This window comes from Ammospiza nelsoni, chromosome 6 (genome assembly GCF_027579445.1).
Source record: "Ammospiza nelsoni isolate bAmmNel1 chromosome 6, bAmmNel1.pri, whole genome shotgun sequence".
NCBI lineage: Eukaryota > Metazoa > Chordata > Aves > Passeriformes > Passerellidae > Ammospiza > Ammospiza nelsoni.
In genome coordinates, this window is record NC_080638.1 from 37,487,870 (window position 1) to 37,493,888 (window position 6,019).

Consider the following 6,019-nt stretch of genomic DNA (forward strand, 5'->3'; position numbering starts at 1 on the left):
GATGGAATGAAAATGGAATAGAATGAAAATTCTATTATTTTTCCTAGCAGTGTGTTTCTTATAGTTTTCTATACCATAACTGTAGAAGAAAACCAGAAGCACCACTTTACTTCTGCACAGAACACAAGCAGAAAGAGGGCTGACATTCAGCCACTGGAGTGGAGAGTACAGACAAGTGAGTGACAGCAGAAAGACTGCTCAGAATAACAACTGAAATCAAAGTTAGATTTGTGAAAATTTCAGATTCAGAGTTTCAGCACAGCTGATCTCTATCCTTGCAGTAGGTCTGAAACACAGGATCACATATTTGGAACTCAGATAAATTTCAATTATGTATGGATATGAATCATCCACATATTTTTACCAATGGTAGTCAGTTACATAATACTGAGTTTTCAGAAAAGCATGGGATATTCGCTTTGGGTGGTGATCTCAGAACCTCACAATGGAGCAATAGCTGAGATACATTCTTTCTTCTCATTCTGTGATAACTCATAAATGCCGGATGAGGATAGGGTTAACTTGTCCTCCATGAGTTGAACAGATAATAGCAGCTGCCTGCCCTCAATGTAAGGACTGCCAGGGAGGCCAGCAGTGCAAGAAAGGAATACAGCTTGGCTCAGATGGCAAGTTATTTGCTCTGAAAGGGATTTTAACAGGAGTGATCTCTAAGAAGCCTTTCATACTGGCACACAATTGGACTTGGTTCTAAGAGAAAGACTGACTAAGAGAAATCTTAACCACTACTTCCCATCCTTAAGAGCTACTTCTGCTGTTTTCCACTCGTATCTTGATATATATGTTTCTTGATAGGTGGAATCCCTTTTCACCTGAAACCCCTAAAAATGATCTGTTGAAAAGAGCATGTCTACAGACATGTCTATAGACAAGTTCTTGTGTTCTTGTTATGCCTCAGTGTCAACTAAGGACATGAAAAGAAACAGATCAATTGGAAAATATAAAAAATTGAAGTTCCTTAATAATAGCACTGTTGAAACAGTGATGAAACAGTTTTGAAGAGGTACTTATTACCCACTTTTTAAAGTATGAAGCCATATTAATACTTGCAATGATAATTATGTTCTCTGCTTCATGTACATGGAGTAAACAGTCTTTTTTGTCTTAAAAGTATGAACTGAACCCTGGCTGTTATGCTCAGGAGAATATATATTTTGTTTTCCTTTTCAGGATGACAAGTAACCAGTCTTGCACATCCAAAATAAAATAATATTATGTATACTTTTTCAACCTGATAACTTTGATAACACATACCTTTCCTGTTGAAACTTTCTGCATACTTTATCAGTGACAAAAGCAAATGCCTTTCATTATATTCAAAAATTTTTAGTATTAGCACTTGACTATTGTTAAGAATTCCTTTTTTGAAAAAGTTTTTTTAATGCTCTGTATTTATGCATCAGGAAAACTTAAAATGTAAATTTCTTTTTTCTGTGTTTTCAATCAAAATTCAACATGTAAGATTCATAGACTAATGTGTAAGACTGTAGGCATTATATTGAGGTGAGTACAGTTCCTTCTGCATATAAGCTGTTTTTAAGGATATACAAGGTTCACAGACTTTAAGCTGCAGGATGAATTCTGCCCTTGGAGGAGTGTGTTGAATTCTCCTTGAATTCAATGTGAGTCCTATGTGAATGACTCAGGGCAGGAAATGGCCTTTAAAAGGGACTGATTTGCCTTTTAACAATTCATTCACAACAAACAGAGGCTTTAATCAGTCTCCTGACTAATTTGCTGTTCAAGCAAAATAGCCAACCTCTGACATTAAGTTTGGAGAGATGATTAATCTTCAATATAAGCTGGAAGGGGAAACAAGCTCTTCTGTGTATCATGTCCTCTGCTAGAGACGTTCCTCTCACAGGGATTCAGGTGATGAGGCTCTGCCCCATGTTCAGCAGCATGATGGAAGCAGTCCGGGCTGGCAAGGACAAAAATACACACTGACTACTGCATGAATGCCTTGTGATTCTTTTCACCATCTTGTCCTTTGCATGGAGCTTGGAAATGGGGACAAATAGAGATTGGCTTCCCTACCCCAAATTTCCAATATGTAAATATAAATATAAATATAAATATGCATCATATTCCATTTATGGTAATTTCTTTTGGAGTAGGATGAGTATACTGCATGGGTTAACCAGGAAAAAAAGAACTGCCTTATAATACCTGCCATCTATGATTATTATAATCTTGCAGACAAATATAATTACAGTGTGTGATGTCTGTTTATGTCTGTGAAAGCTTTGATTGTGTTCTCTTGTCTGCATTACACTGCAAAACAGCATAAACATTTATATTGTATAGTAACTCTAATCCAGTGCTAATGCCCTGAGCTATGGGTGTCACTTCAAATTGCCAAGATTTATGTGATACTTATATCTGCCTTTTTCAGGTGAATTTGACCCTAGTACACTTGTGTTTTACTGATTTGGAAAATCTAGAGACTATTAATGGGCTGCAGAGAGGAGTGAAATTACTTATATAGGAACGCTTACAATACAATCATAATTACCCCAGAGTTTCAGTATCTCATACAGAAATTAAGAGACTGTAGTAACTTTGTCATGATTCAAATATTAATATAGGGATTCTCAAATTTTAGAGACAGTGTTGATTTTACAGAACAGGCTATATACAAATTCATCATAACATTTTACCAATGTGCACATCACATTTAAAATAAGAGCTCTTAGGATGTACAGAATACACATCTATTCTTAAAAATTCTGAGCACTAAAGAAATTGGTGGGTATTACACATATTTACCTTTTTTTAACTTACGTACACTTTAGGAGGGAAATAAGACTGACAAAAATGAGCACAGGATTTGTATGCAGCTAATGCCATCTCTCAGCTTGAAATGAAGTTGAACCTTTGGTCTAGAGATAGCCAGTTCAATAGTGTTGTGGTTTAACCCTGCCAGGAACCAAGCCTCAAGCAGCTGCTCACTCACTCCCCCACCAGTGGTATTGGGAAGGGTAAAATCTGAAGGGTAAAACCTAGAAAACTCATAGGTTGAGTTAAAGACTGATTAAGAGGGGAAGCAAAAGCTGCACACACAAAAAGCAAAAGCAGAACAAGGAATTAATTCCCCAGTTCCCATGGACAGGCAGGTGGTCAGCCATCTTTGGGAGAACAGGGCCCCATCACATGTAATGGTGACTTGGGAAAACAAACACTGTCACTCCAAATGTTCCCCCTTTCCTGCTTCTTCCCCTCACCTTATAATCTGAGCATGATGTCACATGGTCTGGAATATCCATTTGATCAGTTGGGATCACCTGTCCCTGCTGTATCTCCTCCCAACCTTCCAGGCACCCCCAACTTCCTCTCCAGCCTGGCAGTACAAAAAGCAGAAAAGTGGCTCTGTGTAAGCTCTGCACAGCAATAACAAATACATCTCTATATTACCTTCACAGTGTTCAGCATAAATCCAAAACATTGCCATCATGAGGAAAATTAACTCTATGTCAGCCAAAACCAGCACAACCGCTAGACATTCATAGAGAGATAATAAAGAGATTTTTAAATATGTTCTCATGCTATGTGATGTACATGTACAGACCCCATCAAGTGTTGCATCCTATTTGATAGGTATGTGAGGTCACTAAGGGAAAAAACAACAGTGTGAATGCTCGCTTCAACGGGGCAAAAAGTCACTCTCTGAACAGTGCCCAAATCTGCAAGGTCTGTGGTTTCCCACTTCCTGACTGCAATCAGGGAATGAGAAAAGATGAACTGGAGGAAGCTGGTGCCAGAGCCCCTTCGTGGGGTTTTGGCTGCTTGGACTCAGGGCCAGCACTGACAGCAGCGCAGCTGTGCAGCCTGGATTCAGAGAGCTGTTTGAGGAGGAGCTGTGGGAAGCCTTAGCAGAGGCCATTCCCTTGTACTCAGGAGCTGCATTTAATCTGAGCAATTGCCCTTGTCCCCTTTCTGGGGCACGCTGCTTCCATAGCTCACTGATCTGAACCTGACCCGCTGGCCAGCGCTGCCTGGCTTGACCTTACACCAGCCTCAGTTTCTGTACTTGCCTGCTGTCCTGCTCGGCTGACAGTCCCCAGGCTGCTCTGCCCTCCTGGGTCAGGTAGTGCAGGATGTGTCTGTCAGGCCCTTGGCCTGGCTCACCACCCCTGGGAACAGCATCCTGCTGCTGCTCCTTCTCTCTCAGAGCCCAATATGAATTTGACGGCTGCTGGAATAAGGAAACGATCTGAAGATGATAACCTTGTTTAGCCTTAGTATTCAACTTCTGTGGAACACAGGGTTTCCTTTGTGATATGCATTTCTTTTGTGCCATTAAAATTTTGCAGGCCCATGAATGGAGATGTTGGTAAATAGTGCTTTTAATGAGACTCATGTGAATAACTACTTTGACATCCTAGTCTTTTCATATGCTTTTACTCTCATTTAAATAGATTTATTTGAAATTAAATATATAAGATCAAACCTCTGAGTGTGAATAATACAACATTTCTGAACAGGGCAGTAGCAGTGAAGGTGCATTTTCTATATCTCATCATACATGTAAATATGAGCAAGTAACATTGACATAGTATGAACAGTGTCTTGATTCTTGCTATAGAAGCTTAGCTTAGAGTCACAGAACTGCAGTAAAGCAAAATGGACATCCTCATTCATACTGTTTATGTCCTAGCTTGCTCCATGTACATAGAAATAAGCTGAGATTTCTAAATTAAAGCAAGATTTGGCACAAACCTCAAGCACTCTCTATTAAGTGTATGAGAGGTTTTGTTTCTCATCATTCAGAATCCCATATCTAAGAATGTTTTAATACAGGGGAAATTACCTATGTAAGAGTAAGATTACCATTTTGCCCAAAATTGTGTTTAATTTATCTCTGCAGCCCTTGGTTTTTTTTCAGTTTGTGAATTTCTTCTTTACCTAAAATTAAACTGCATTATCATGAAAGGCCTTTCCATTTTTTGCATACCTATCATAATAAAAAGCCAAAACCAAAACTCAGATACAGATACTACAGCTAGTGTCATGAAATGCAATTTTAAAAGTTGCAATCTAGTTTTCAGATCCTGCAAATTTCTAAGAAATACAGTGAGTAGTTTTTGTGCTCATACTGCTCTGTGTCGTTTGTAGACTTTGTAAATCAGTTGTATTCATCAGTTAGATTAATACAAACACTCTAAATGTGATATTGGAACATGAAAGACACATTGAGATTTGTGTCATACTGAAGCAGCCCAGTTTGCATTTTCCATTCAGCTTAGTCAGTCAGTAAATAAATTTAAATTGGAAAAATTGTTTTGAAAGTAAGGAGTACCAAATCCAAGCATATAGATTTTTCTGATGCAGTTTTTCAAAATGTTGTTTCTAACTGAAACCAGGAATAACAGATATATGCAGTATAAATAAAATAAGTATATATACATCTATTATTGAATCAAATACTTTGAAAAAAATTCATTTAACACTTGAAGACTGCAAAAAGTAAGATGTGTCTTATCTAAGGACAGGACAGTTCTTTTCTTGGTTTCTAAAGCCCCAGAATATGTTCAAGAACACAGTAAGAGAATAGAATGCTGGTGTGCTGTTTCAAAATAGTGCAAGTTCTGCACTTTCTAGGTGGCAGCAGCAGATTGTTTACTATGCTTGCTATGCATGCACCTGAATTCCTTTGTGGTTAGCAGGCTGGTGTTGCAGAATAGCATAAATAATTATAACAAAAGCTACCCAAATGATCAAGATGCCTTTCAACCAAAATATCAAGACTCTTCTCTCTGGCTCTGTGCATGTACGTAGGTGCCTGTATGGTGAATAATTTTTTCATTAAAAGAAAAGCAGGGTGATTTTGCTTTGTTACTATGTAAAAGTCACTAGCATAAAAAAGAACAAATGAGGATAGATCAATAAGCAGTATCAAAAATTAAAACTTCTTCCATAATAAAGAAAAAACCCCACATTTAAAGTAAATTTCTGGCTTGTTAACATGAAGCTGACCTAGCATTTTTTATTCCTGAGTCAT